At 45.3% G+C, this 14,706-nt stretch overlaps 1 protein-coding gene across 1 annotated transcript in view; it reads left to right on the top strand.

Annotated features, from left to right (window-relative positions):
* The first annotated feature begins 8,483 nt into the window (after positions 1–8,483).
* SH3PXD2A (SH3 and PX domains 2A) overlaps positions 8,484–14,706 on the top strand; it is a 208,667-nt gene continuing 202,444 nt past the window's right edge. Inside the window, exon 1 of the mRNA XM_017726177.1 lies at positions 8,484–8,580. The gene's annotated coding sequence lies outside the window, so the exon portion shown is untranslated. The remainder of the gene's footprint in view (positions 8,581–14,706) is intronic.

The following is a 14,706-nucleotide window of genomic DNA, read 5'->3' as shown; positions in this document are numbered from 1 at the left end:
GGGAATTAAACTCTTCCTGTTGGCTTCTGAGGGTCTAATGAGGCTGTAATGGCAGTCAAAACCAGATGCACGTTGTACCCATTTGGACCAGGATTAGATTTAATATACAAACTTTGCCCTCATCTGAATGATCATCATCACTGATGACAGCAGAGTGATCTCTTAGAGCTGAAGATTGCAAGATGTGTTATAAACTAAGCAGTGATTTAAAAGATGCTCGTATCTGCCTCAGTACTTTCCTGTTAAAACTCATTTCAGTTGAAGCCAGTTTTGAGTCAATTTTTAAGATTTGTTCCTGTGTAGAGAAGAAGGACAGGGGAATTAAGTAATTTCATACTGGAAAATAATTTTTTGAGTGTGCCATTTCCCCTTGGTGTCTATCCTTTTCCTTGCAACTGACATGATGATGTAGGAGCTGAGAAGTTACTGGTGTAGAGGCACCTCCACCTCACTTCCCCATCCAGCACTGGCTCTGAGGATTTCTGCATTAAGCTGTACTCTTCGGGGGTGATAGGTTTCATTTCAGAGCAACTTCAGTTGTGTATCAATTTCTAAAACCAGTTCAGTGAAATTGATGCAATTCCTGTATTCAAAATTGGTCTGTGAAACTTGGAGGATTTAAAATTCAGGAGTCTGTTTTGTCTGTTGATGGTTTCTTTTTCCAATTCTCTTTTTTTCAATGGAGATTCTCTTCTTCCACCAGGACATGCTCATATTTTAGGGTCCTTATGAAACACCAACCATCTGCTGAGGGGAAGGACACAAGCATTGAGTTAAAATAGTTTAAAAGTCAGATGGCATCCAGATTTAAGAGGCAGTAAGCTGAAAAGTCTTTACCTTCAAGTACAGCTGTAGTATTTTTGTTTGCTTGCCTTAGACAGCCTGCTTCGGACCCAGGTAGGGTATTTGAGAAGGCCGCGAGGGAGGCCGGTTTCACAGAGAGCCTGTATGTTCTTGTTTTCATTTTACATTTGTCACTCTACAATTCTAATGCTCTGTAGGCTTAGATGTTGTGTTTTCTAATAATCTGTCAACTCTTAAATGGCAGAAACTGAGTCTTGTGGTTATTCTGCTTCACAAATAGTTCCATCACACGTGGAAAGTAAATGCAGGTAGATGGAGACAGACTGGAAACAGAAATATGAGTCCACATTGTGCTCTGCACAGATGCTCGCTCTCCCTCGTGCACAATGTACATGTAATGGGTGGATGTTGTCCACCTCCTTTGTCTCCTCCCCTTGCAGGGAAGCTGCTGATCTGCTTCCAGAAGCTGGCAAGTGGTAGTGGAGAAGTGACCAGTCTTTAGTAGTCCTGTCTTTAGTAGTCCTGTTTCTTATTCTCTTTCCATAAGCTGTAGCTGTTGGGTATGCTGGAGTTAAGATAGCCTTGACAGGTCTTTGACATGACCCAGGATATCAGTTAAAAACAAGTAAAACCCTGCTAATGCAGCACAGATACTGCCTGTCTGCAAGAATCAGACACATCATATTCTGCTCACACATCCCCAAGAATGAACTGAAATGAAGTAATCAAACAAGCCTGGCAAGAGGCTCGGAGGTGGTTTGTAACCAAGCTGCAGGGCTCCCAGCTGTTCCAGTTCTGCAGCTCTCTGGTCAAGTTACTGCCACAAATCATGGGTGCAGATTCCACTTTTTACCTTTTATGCCTCTCATGGTCATTTGCATGGCCATGCAAAGAAATACAGCAGGGAGGTTTTTCTGCTTTTGGCTTATTGGTCTGATTGTGTGGGACAACTTAGCATCTTCTTAGCAGGAAGATGCTGGGAAGGTCTGAAGACAGTGTTTAGAAACTCAAGTTGGAAAATGCCAAATACCTGAGCAGTGAAGTTGAGATCAAATCAGAGTTTGAACTGTGGGCCTTAAAACCTCATCAGTGCATGAGAAAAATATGGGAGGCTAAGTATGGTCTTATTCTGCCTGTGTAAACACGACGAGCTGGATTCCTCTTTCAGACACAACCCTGTTCTGTGTCTGGTCTGTCCCCCTGAAGCTAGGAAACCAGCAAAATCATCCAGCCAGGTGCCTCCATACTCAAATGAGTTCCTCTTTCTGTGTTCCAGGGATGTCTGCTGACTGGCTTGAGGCAGTTGTTTGCTATTCTCATTTGTTTTTAAGTACTGAGATTTGGCAAAGAGAAACAGATTTCACCCTGGTTACTGGTCTACCAGGAGGAAGATCTGTGCCCATGTAGGTTGCAGCAGTGGTGGGGTTTTCTAAACTAGAATGGACCCAGTTTGAGTCTTGAGAGTACAGCTAGATTTGGAGTTAGAAATGAGTTTATTTTTTTGTGTACTCCGAACAGATTTGGTGTGATATGGCTGAAAAGAGAAGCAACATTAATCCAGCATTAATCCTTCTACAATGTAGTTTAGATGTGAAGCAAGATCCACAAAAGAAATCAGTGAAGAAAGGAAAACTCCTGTATTCCCCCTCCCTGTTTTTTTTCCTCTCCCCTCACTTGTATGTTTATTTTGACTGTAAATTAGCTTGCAAATTATGATGGAAACTGAAATTTCCATGTCCTGCTTTAGTTGCCTGTGTGGTGGCTGCTCACAGATGAGAACTGGCAAATGCTTCAGTTTGCTCCTTCCCAGCATACTGTAACTCTGCTTTGCTTCCAAAACTTAGGTATGTGCAACATTTGTCCATAAGACCTCTGGGCCATTTTTGCTTTTTCTCAGTTGCATTTTCCCTGTTGGTAATGGAAACATGAGCTGGGTAGAAGGGTGTCCATGAAACCACATCTGGTGCATGAGAAAGCCAGACACCCCACACCTGTGTGCAGCCCATGTCACCCCTCCTTGGGACTGCTCTGAGGCATCCTGCCCTGGCAGCAACCACCCTGCAAGGACCTTTCCTGTTTGGGGCTCCCTGGGTCTCATGTTTCTTCCAAGTCTCATCTCTGTTTCTCAGCTCAGTCTTCAAAATGCTGGAGTGAGAACAGCTCTGGAGTGGGTTTGAAAATAGCTCTTCCTCGGCCCTGCCCCGGCTGAGCTGCAGTACCTCGGAGACCATCGTGCTGAAAGGTGACCTCATTGCATGGTACCAGTGATGGACTTACCACTGGCTTGGGGCTGAGGGTCTGACTTCATCTCTGTGGGAATTTCCCAGGTCTCACAGTGCTTTTTAGGGCCTTTTGAATGCTGGGCAAGAAGCCCGTGCTGTGCTCACTGAATCCAGAGTCAGGCGTGATCTGAGCCAAGTGAAGGCACAGGTGATGTGTGTGGGGGAATGGCTTAACATTCTCCATGCTTACTCCTGGAGCATTCTGCTCTTCCTGTTGCCATGCTGGCTCTTGTATAGGGCAGGAATTGAGGACACTGGGGCCCCTCATCCTGGGGAAACCCCAGCTGCTGGTGCCAGTGTCTTATGGGGTGGAAGAAGATACCTAAAATCAACCAAACTGCATCAGGAAGCTGAACAGCTTTGCTGCTTTGGTCTTGTGGATACCAAAATTGTTGTCTCTAGGCTGTTATCACTTCAAATCCAGATCTGGGCCAGCACCAATTTGTACTCATCAGCACATCTTTGACGTTAAAATGGTTATGCAAACAGTGAGTTGGTGCAGTGGCTGTACTCTGGTAATTTAGAACACAGATGTATGTTGACTTTGCTGCAGTTTGAATTGTTTTAATGCAAACTCCACCAGGTAAATGAAGCAGCTGAAATTGCTGCAAGCCTTGCAGGAGCTGGGTTGACTTTGCATGGAAGGGGACCAGGGAGCATTCACATGCTGAGCTGTGCTGGTGAAAAGCTTCCAGCTCACAGGCAGTGATAGCATCTGAATACAGGGGAGAAGATGCATCTTTTCCAACTCAACCCTGATTCATAGGAGGACAAACATTCAACACTTTAATAGGAGTCTTTGAAGAAGCTGACGTTTTCCAGGATAAAAGGGGATATCGTGATGGTATCTGCATACAAATTGCACCACAGCGTTGTCTTTTGCATTCATAGAACTCTCTTAATAGCTGGTATTTACTGTAATTACTTATTAAAGTAATAAGCAACAACACCCTCTCTTATGTGTGCCGGGATATTTCTGGTTTCTGTTCTTCAATCTTCCCTTTGCCAATAGCTCTTGTATTTGTGTATGTTCTTATTGTGGTCTCATCAGATAACTGGTTTCAGACATTTGCCTTCCACTCCAGCTCATCTGGCAGTAGACAACAAAACATTAGCCTCTAAAAAAACAACTGAAAAATTGGTCACATGAGAATAACCTGAATTTGTTACCTCTGGGGTTTGTGCTGGCTAGAACTGGATATTTTCCACTGAAAACAAGACAGTCAATGATAAGGTCATGCCCAGTGACGTTAGAGTGGATGTGATTTGTAATAGGAAGTCATCTCTCCTCGTTGCTAGTGTAGGCAGTAAAGGGAGAGCAATGACTTCAGTTTACAATAAATTCTCTGCTCTGTGGTGGGTTAAGTAGAAGTTTCCCAGAGCTAGAATTAAACAATAATTAGTAGCTGATAAAATCCCCCTGGCACCCTGCACCTTCTTTCAAAGCCATGAATATTAAGAACTCCTTATCAAGCTCAGTTCCTGATTAATATTCTGCAGTCTTTAAAGGCCTGCTTCTTGTTTCTCTGAAGAAGGACTTACTTTAAAATATAACAATAGACCAAAAAAAGACTGGACTTGGGAAATTAAAACTTGAACATTCTTAGTGGCTGGAGCACCCAGTGATTGTGCAGTGAGTTGTTTGTCATTTGTACTTCAATTTTCGTTCATTGTTAAGGACCTTTTGTTAAGGATTTTTAAGGTGAAGCATTTGAATAGCATCTCTGTTTTGACTCCTTTATGGTAATAAACATGGCAGACACATAAAGCAGATGTCTTTGCCTTTAGTAATTAATTACTGTAGTAATTTGGAATCTTGATTACAGTTCAGTTGTGTGTAGGAAAACACTATACTTACATGAAAGAGCTTGCTCCAAGACATGTAAGGTACTTTGATTTTATCTTCTTTTATCAAGACAGAATGTGCCGAGGAGCTGGGACTCTCTCGTGGGCAGGACCAGCTGCATGTTGGAGTGGTGGCTTGTGTGGCTCAGTTTTGGGGAGTTGTTGGATGCCACAGAAAGCCTTCCCCTGGCTCTGCAGGCGGCTGTGAGAGCGACGCTGGCTCTGCTGGGTGTTTGAGCGTGGGATGACTCTCCCTATTTATCCAGTATTTCCTGCTGCCTCCTTGTCCTGTTGCATTTGCATGACCCTGGGCTCCCCCAGGACTGCTTTTCTCCTTCTCTCTTGGGATATTGTAGATCACTTTCACAGCAACCCATTTTAAGGTCTGAGAAAAAAAAATGGTGAGGTAAGCTGATGTAATGTTCACTGCTCATGAAAAGGTTATGGGTCTGACCAAGGCAGCAGAAGTGAGTAACTTCCCAAACTCAGATCTCTGAGGGAAAGAAATGTGATATCTAAGGCTTTTGAAACCTCTAGACCTTGCGTTTATAATCTGGCATTTTATGAATCTTCAACTGAACAGTTATATCCCATTATTTTAAATGGTGGCTTTTGAGAAGCAATTTAAGCAGGGCAAACAAGCAAAAAAGATCAATAGCTGTTTTAGGCTTTGCACCTGTCTCCTACCAAGCAGATTTTGAGCCCACTGGTTTCTCACTTCACATAGTACCAGGTTATGATTAAAGGCTTTTCTTGCTTCTGCTGCTTCTGTAATCTTTCCATGAAATAGAAGTCAGTGTATCTGCATGCTGCCCCATCCATCACTTGCTGAGCTTGAGGAGACCTTAGGCTCAAAAAGATTTAATTGCTGTCCTAAATGTGCGGCAAAATCCTGGCTTGCCTGAAGTCAGTGGTAGCTTCATTTCCACAGAGCCTGAATTTCAGATCTGGGGATGTATCTGCACCATGCAGTGGGGTGCTGCTCCTACACCTGTTCCCTGCACCAAATAAATCCAACCTCTTCCCCAGAATATCCCTGTGCACCCAACTCTGACCCTTCTTTTGTAATGGAGGTGTTGTGCCACTTACTGCACCACCAAACTGAAGCAGGATTGATCCTGCCTGGGTTAGATTTTGATCAAGCAAACTTGTAGGCTGTTAAAAATTGCAGGAACTCACATTTTTTGTGGGTTCTGAAGAGTAGCATGGAGGAGCCTGAAGTGCCATGAAATTCAAAGTGCCTGGATGTCTGTGGCATATGTGTTTTGTTTCTAGATTCTGAAGAAAATATGTATAATGAGAGAAAAATTATAATTTTATTTGCATGTGCAATATGTTTCTCCTCCTGTCTCATTCCCTTTGTGAGAAATCAGGGCCAGAATTACAGTATCTGAAGTTGCTTTTGGATCCTATTCAGCTCCCATCTGTCATGATCTGTTTTTAATCGAATGGGTTTTCCATCTGAAAGTAGCTGTTGGATAGAGAATGAGTAGAAATATTTGTGTGTGAATTAGCTCAGAGTGAAGCTACAAACTTTTTTTTTTCCCACAACAAACACATGGAAAAATATTCTTCAGTGTAGTGTGGCTGGCCTGAAAATTGGCAAGAGCAGCTTCCTTCCCAGGCTCTGACTCCTCTGCCTTGACTGCGTGGGTAAAATCTTTAAAGGGGAGCTGAAATCTTCATGTTACGCAGTCTTATCTCCCCTCCATGAAGCAGAGCAGTGCTGGTGTCACCCTGGTGTGTATGGGCATTGCAGGAGGGTGCTTGGGTTGTTTGGTTTTCCAGGAGAATTATGAGATGCAGAGGAGTAACCTGGCTTTGCTGAGAGTCATGCTCTTACCCCTGGACTTTGTCTTCCCTTTGCCAGACTCAATGGTCTCTGCCCTGGTGGGAAGAGCAGATATGTTTGATACAATCATGAGAAAGGCCCCAGATCTCCTTAACAGCCTGTGCTCAGCATCTCCAGTTCTTGAATGCCATGAAACTGTGCTGCAGGAGATGGGAAGCAGATTGCCTTGGGGACTGAATGTGGTTGTAACAAGCAGAGAGGAAAGTATGGCTGCAGGATCTCTGTGGTTTCTGGCAAGACACCTCTCCTACTGGGAAAGAAGAAAAAAAAAATCCATTGGTGGTCCTTGGAAAAGTGTTGTTAAGCCCAATATTCAACACCCCTCTAGGGATTTTCATGCAATAAATTTTATTGGTAAAAATACAGAAGCAATTGGATGAGCAGCTTGGAAGATGGTCTGGTGTCTTGGGGGAGATGGAGAAGAAGCTGATGTTGTGTTATCCATCCCCCACTGCTGGAGACAGAGAGCTTCACTTCTGCATCCATGACTAAAGGGAGAGCTCCTGCTGCAGTGTTGTGGCTGAGGGAGGAGGAATGCTTTCCTGTTTCCTCTGCCAGATTGTTATCTCACTCCATATGTGAAACCTGGAAATGGCTTTAAAGGCCCAGGAGCTGTCCTAGCTGTGATTTCCATTATATTGATGTTACATGGTAACCCTTGATAGCTCCATCCTGTGTTTGCTGAAGTCTTGTTGCGTATCTGTCATCAAGGCAGCAGGACCAGCACTGGCCTGAGGGCAAATGTATCAGAGAGAAGAACCTAGCGCATTTTTAACTTGAGAAAAAAAGTGTTTTGGAGGTAGCAGGGTCAAAAGGAAACATTTTTGTGTTTTGTGTATGTGTGTGTATATATATAAAAATGTATATGTACAAGTTCGTGTGCATGTGCGTGCGAATCATTTTTTATCACATCTTCTGGCAAAACGGTGTTTCTGTAAGATGATTGTTTTGGGTATGGACTAGGGTTGGACCAGGGAAATCCTGGGCTTATTCTGGGCTTCTGTTGCTGTTTCCATCAATGTCAGGAAGCAGTGTTGCTCTCACTGTCTGGATTTACATCACCTTCCAGTGGGTGCCAAAGGTGCCGAGTGGTCCGATGTGACTCAGCAAGAGCTGTGTGCTGTGACAGGGTTTGATTTCTGCCACACATGTATGGGTGTGAGTAAGCAACTGTATTGCATGGCTGTGATTCCACAACACCTGTGGAACTGCGTTTCCTTTGAATTTCCTGTTGAACCAGAGCCACTCCTTGCTTGGGAAGGGTGACAGCCACATCTCCATATACAAAGACACCCTGGAGCATGGGGTTGGAGATCAGCACCCCACAATGAGCTGTTGCTTTAGGGGTGGAATAGCTCTCCTGGCCATGCCTGCAGCCAGCCCTGGGACCATCCAAAGAGGATAGAAAGCAGGGTGTGCTACCACAGACCAGAAAATGTGGCGTCACTCAATTAGAGCTTTTATCGCAGGCAGAGCAAAGTTGGTGGGAGCTGCTGATGGGGAAATGTGGGAGAGCACTGAGTACTCTCCTGAGACTTCTGCTGAAGGCTGCAACAGACTTTGATTTAGGCTAGTCCTGCACCCAGGGCTATGTTCCTCACTGTGTGCAGGAACAGCCAGTGAGATCTGAAATTAACCTAGGTTGAGTGTTCAGCCTTTGGATGTATCCTGTGCTTCGTGGCCCAGGCTGATTTGTGTTTTCTTTTCCCTGAACAGGTCTATATCATCAATGTAACATGGTCTGACCTGACTTCCCAGATCATCTACCGGAGATACAGCAAGTTCTTTGACCTGCAGGTAAGCCTGTCCTGTCTAACATAAAATATTATTTCTACTCATGCTTCTAGTCATGTTTCCAGCTGGGTTAATAGTGCCTTTAAATAAAGCTTTGTGCTTGTTTGGTCTGTTACATGTCATGATCTTGAAACTTTCAGACTCTGCCCTTGTAGGGTATAAGATAAGTGGGTGGTATGCTCACAGTGAGTAACGTGCACTGTAAAGACATTTAAAGCTGACATTTTCATGAATGGCTCCTATTGAAGAGGGGATCTAATTTTACATACTTCAGATGCACTTGAAACAGAGAGAGCGCTACATTTTGGGCCTCCAGAAACTACTTACCCGAGTAACTGAAAACAACAGAGCTCTTGCACACTTCCACAGCAGTTCAGTAATGGAGATTGCAGTGGAAACCTTCCAGGGTCTCCTCCTAACCACCTACCTAGCCAGCCAGTGTCCTGGCTCCTGCTGTTTTGTAGAGCTCCTTTGCTCTATTCTGTGCCTGTATATTTAGATATCATCAAAAGCTTTCTTGCTGGATAGCTGCTGACCAAAGTCTGAAACCAGGAAATCAGCTGCTTCATTTCTGGTAGTGCTCCCAGGCACCTGCATGGGTAGGGGGGGCTTTGGGGCTGGTGTTCTGTTTGGCAATAATCCAGATTCACTGATACTTTTGTATCATTGTAGCGTCCTAGGCAGCAAAACTGTAATTGGCTGGGGTAAAAATAAAAGCTGTGGTTTGAGAGACTCTTGAACTTTGGGGAAAATGTTGATTTTTGGGCTGGAGCTTGTGTTTGGAGCTGGGCTGAGGTTACAATATCAAGTGAGTCCTCACAGTCAGTGTGGAGGATGTAGCTGACTGCGCTGTGTCCTGAAAAGTAACACTGAGCCTTTTCACATGTTAAATTACGAAAAAACAGGTTCTTGTTTGAAGTATCTTAAAGAGCTCTGGTTTCATCTTTCCTCCCCTTTATGTTTCAATTCTGGTACTTGGAAGCCTGAAGTCTCTAGGCTGTTTTGTAAGCTGTATCAGTTATTGTGGCCCCTGGCCTTTCAGGTGAAACGTGACCATTTCTACAGCCAGTCCTAATGTCTGTTTGCTGTGTGGCCGGAACACCAGAGAGGGATGTTCTTAAGCTTCCTCTTGTGCTCATCTCTACTTCTTACTGGGCTGAAGTGCCAGGCCTGCCAGTCCCACTACTGTAAGAGTATGTCAGCATCTTCTCTGTGTCTGCTGTACCTGCTAAAGATGCACAGCTCCCTAGTCACAAACATTTGTTGTCAGCATGCGAATTGTGGCCAAAACTGTTTCTTTCTTTTTCTCTCTTCTTTTTCTTTTCGCCACAGTTCTGTTTTCATGTATATGTTGTTCTGGGTCTCCCGGCCTTTCCTGGTAGGTTTGAAAAGTTCCCATCAAGTGTGGAGTTATCAATGGGGTTAGTGTGTTGGACAGGAAATGATGTCTCAATCAGGGAGTGAGTCCTGAAAGGTCCCATTGATAAGTGCAAAGGGGCCTAGCCAGTGCAAAACTCCCGCTTGCATGACGCTTCTCCCCCCACGAGAAAATACGACAAGAAAGTAACAAAATTCCCTTCTTTAACCCTTTTCTCTCCCAGAGATCTCTTTCAGGGCCAACACTGCACGGGCAGTGTCAGCCCTCTCCAACAGCCTCTTTAGCTCTTGCAGCATGAGATGAAGGGTTACAGAAACTGAGGTCTTCATTTGAGATTTCTACGGTCCTGCCACGTTCCTGTACTATGTCACTGTGTCCATCTGTTTCCCAGCTGTGATATGGGGACAAGGCCCTGTGTGCTCAGGCAGCCGTAATGTGCTTTTAGATTCCCAGAGGTGATAGGTGATTTTTTTTTTCCTTCCTATTACTCTTTCTGGGTTTTTGATTATGCCTGAGCATCTGTTAGGTGAGGCAAAGAAAACTGCTTTGGGTCTTGAATTGAAATTTGTATTTCCAGCTTTAATGAGGCTTGCAAAGAGAGTTGGAAAAGCAAATGAATGCTTAGTGGCACTTTGGGTAACCCTTGCATTTTGGGAAACCTATGGCTTGATGTGCAGAGATTCTTGCTCAAAGAGGAATTTGCTCCAGATCTTGGGATGACTTGCACTTTCCAGATTTTTGCTGGAAGCTTGAAATTCTAACTTAGCACTGGTTGAATGTGGGGTTTGCAATCTGATACCATGCATGGTAAGGTGGTCTTAGCATAGTCAATCTACTTTGTTAATGTCCCTGCTTATGCCCATGTGGACATTCCAGGAGAAAACCAAGCAAATGCTTAGGGAGTAACGCTCAGGCAGCTCATGGGCACCACTCATGTCCATAACAGCTGGAGTCCACAGGTCTCTGCCAACTCCACTCGCCCTGCTGTGTCAACGACAGAGCTGCACTTCAGGGCTTCCAAAGCCTGCATGTGTCTCATTTGCTCTTGACTGGAAGTGGAGGAACAAGGGCTGACTTGTAATGACTTAATCAGGGCTGCAGTGCCTGGCGTTGACAGTGAGACTGGATACGACCCATGGGGAAACCCAGGGGGCTGCCCAGGAGCAAGGAGGGAGGAATACAGATAATTAATTTCACTACTCCATTTTCATGTTTCTTTAAAAAAGAGCCCACCCTTCCCCAAACAGCTGTCTCTGTGGGAAGTGGCTCAGTGGTTTTGAGAGCTGCAGCATTAGTAGAAACTGCATTTTTTAAAATACTTCTTTGCAAATTCTATTAGGCACTGCAGGTGGTAAGAGGCTCCTCTGTCCCAAGGATTCGAATCCCAGGAGAGTTTGGCTGTGCTATTTCAGCAGTGGATATGCTCGAATTGGGAATCAGGTTGTTTTTAAGTTGAGGAATAGGGCAGTAAGGCTGGTCATACCATAGGATTTGTTTGCCCCTCAAAGATGTGAGAAGTACAGCAAACAGAATCCAAAGCAGCAAGCCAAGTGTCAGCCCTGTGCTGCTTCACTGAGGGCTGGATATCTGTAAACACAGGTTTAAAATTAAATTAGGGCATTGCTGCATCATTTAATTGTGCAACCAAGTCACATCTGCTCCTGAGCATAGGTCAAATGATGGCAGCAGAATACATGTGGGTGCCAATGTTTCAGTAAATAGGATTGAAAAGATTGAATTAACTCTGCATAGATGAAAGCATTACTATAAATTGCTTGTCAAATCCAATTATCTATTGTCTTTCACCCTGGAGAGACATTTGCACCTGAGCACCATGTGGGGTCAAAGCTATCTCCTAATGTAGTATTTTGAATGTTGTTTTCTTGCACTTGCCTGTAGTGCAGAACAGAGGAGCATGGGGAGAGTCATGTGAACATCACCTGTGGGTAGTGCTGACCCTTGTGACAGGCTGGTGGCTCACTGGGGCACGTTCCCTGGATGCTGTTTGAGGTCTCCTGTCATAACTGATGGATTTGCTGCTGGTGGTTGCAGACTCTGTCCTGAGGTGATAGTTCAATAATGCTCCTGTTGTCTCCAAAGGAGCAGAGAAAGGACACTGTTTTATTAGGATAGCAGGGATAACTCCTGGCATTTCCACTGTGCAGTAAAAGACATCTACAGATGTAAGGCCTGTGTTTTTCTTACTGGAAAATGCTTTTGGGGGTTGTTAGCAGGATGGGGATTTGTAGTTGAGTGTGTCCAGAATTGCCCAAAGCATAAGGTGAAGAAGTGTGGGGATGCATCCAGCTCTCACCCTCCCAGTGGCCATGCTGGGCTGGAAAGCAACCACAAAGTTTGCAGCTGGCAAGAATGAAGGATGGATCTTTCTCCTCTCCCCATATAATCCTTGCAGTTGCTCAGTACCACCTTGGGCTTTTTACAGCTATTATGACCCCAGCTGGGTGCTGGTCCCACTGCTAAGAAATCCCCTCCCCAGCAAAGTGAGCAGGGAAAATGGGACCAAGGATCCACGCCTGGTCTCTCAGCTTCAATCACCAGTGGTCATCTGCTGCATTCTATCCAGTGACTCCAAGTGTCCTGGTCTGACTCAGTGCCTGCAGTCAGAGCATGAACAGGACCAACACCTCAGCAGAGGGACCAACCCCTCTGTTCCATGACGATGGCTGGGTCTCTGTGTGTGGAGCTGGGGGAGGATCCTTCCTCACAACAGGTGAAATGCAGCTTTCTCCAAGGCAAAACACAGCAGCGGATTTAGCAGCATGCCACCATCCCACGGTGGGTGTTTGGCTGCGCGAGAGGCGAACGACATCCCCGCTGGAGCCGTGGCAGGAATGTTAGGTAGGCAGATCTCAGTCTCTCCACACAATGACACACACAGGCAGTTTGGCTGCAAGGAGATGTCTGAAATGTCACAATTTTGAAAAGGCAAATAAACAAGGCTCTGTTCAAGCACTAGCTTTGTGTATCAGCAAAATATTATCTGCCCAACATAGTTTGCTGATCTAAGGAGGTTTTCTTCAAAGTGGCACAGAAAGAGGAACTCACTAGCAGCCAATTAGAACATTAAAAGGTAAAGACTATCAAGAATTTTATTAGGAAGAGGAAAGTCATGTAAGGAGTTTTCATCCTGATGATAAAACATCAAGAGCTTCATTTGTTGTTGCTAGGGTCATCCTGATTGTTTATAGTGCTATAATGGAGTAACTGAACGTTGAAGATGACATTAAACAAAAATGGTAGTATAAAAACTAGTAATTGCAGTCCGTATCTCTGCTTTTCTTACTCAGACTGGAGTTCACATGAATGTTGCTGTTATCAGTCATTCTCCTGCTACACTATACTATAACAACATCCCTTTCTCCATTCCCCAAGCTGTATCAAATAGTGTAATGTCCACTCTCATTCCCAGTTTGGTTGTAACTGCGCCATGTGCCTGAGTACCCTGGATTTCACTGGGTCACTATGATTTGAAACAGGACCTGGTGGCTTTGGCATGCAGGCTTTCTGGGGCAGAGCAAAGAGGGAATTCTGTGATTCTGATGGAATTGTGTATATTCACTCCAGTAGTTAGTTTGGGTTAATTGCCCAAGTGAAGACCCACAGCCCTAATTCTGGTGGTCCAGTGCAGTCTAACTCATTACTGAGCATTTTTGTAGGGCCTCTGGTATTTCACGTTCTTCATGCATTTAGCTCTGCAGGAGTGGTGAATGGACAAGTCCAAGCATGCACTAAGTTTATCAGTGATGAAGAGCATAGGTAAGAAAGCAACGGGGCAAGCGTTCTCCTGTGTTTGCAAATGTTGACTCCTAACCCTCAACCCACCAGGCCTCTTTAGCAGGATGAGCAGAGTCACCCACTGGTCTTCCCAGCCATGCAGAGCAGCAGGGTCACTCTGCAATGGGCGACCCTCTCTTCTGTAGGTGCCACCCTGTGCAGAGCCCCTGGCTGGCACTGTGGGAAGGGAGGGAAGGAGGGCTGCTGCTGTGGCTCGGCGCGAGATGCAGCTTGCCCCTCTCACGGCGTGGGAGGTTTGTATTGAAAGGATTCCCAGCCTTTGACGAGCTCAGGGAGTGTTTCTGTTGGGCTGCGTGTGCACATCTGAGGGTGCGTAAGGAGACGGGCAGGAAAGCTGGAAGAGAAGGTGGGGTTGAGTCAGGCAGGGGAGGAACAGCATGGCAGAGATCAGTACATCAGGCTATGGTGCAAGTGCACAGTGAAGCTGGGTTCTGCTGCTGGGCTCTGCATGTGCCTCCCTCTGCTCTGGGCTGTGCTGGCCTTGGCTGGGATGGGCTGGGTTGCAAGGATCAAGTTTTCTGTTCCCATTCCCTCGGTGCAGGATGCTGGGCTTCAGCATCCTGGCCCTGCTGTAAATGTTGAAAGCTGCTCTGAAATGCTCCTCCAGACCAGGGGCCTGGCTCCATATCTGACCCATGAGGTTCAGACCCAGTACTTGGCTTCAGGGACATCCCTGATAATCTTGGAACCGGGGGGATGGAGTTACTGCAAGAGCTGTAGGGTTTCATTTATAAACAGCTTCTTTAAGAGCATTATTGAAACTGAAACAAGACTGGGAAAATTCAGAGGAAATCTGAACATGGGTCTGTCAACACATCTGTTCCCAAAGGTCAGTGCTGGCTCCTTGGGGAGAAATGGCACATCCTTTCTTCTGCGTAAACACGGGCCAGTTGTTTGCTGCTGTTATCCCAGACAGTGAGTGGAGAGGCTGGCAG

Source organism: Corvus brachyrhynchos, unplaced genomic scaffold (assembly GCF_000691975.1).
Source record: "Corvus brachyrhynchos isolate BGI_N302 unplaced genomic scaffold, ASM69197v1 scaffold61, whole genome shotgun sequence".
Taxonomy (NCBI): Eukaryota; Metazoa; Chordata; class Aves; order Passeriformes; family Corvidae; genus Corvus; species Corvus brachyrhynchos.
Note: the sequence above shows the minus strand (reverse complement) of the source record. Positions and strands in the feature narration are given on the sequence as shown.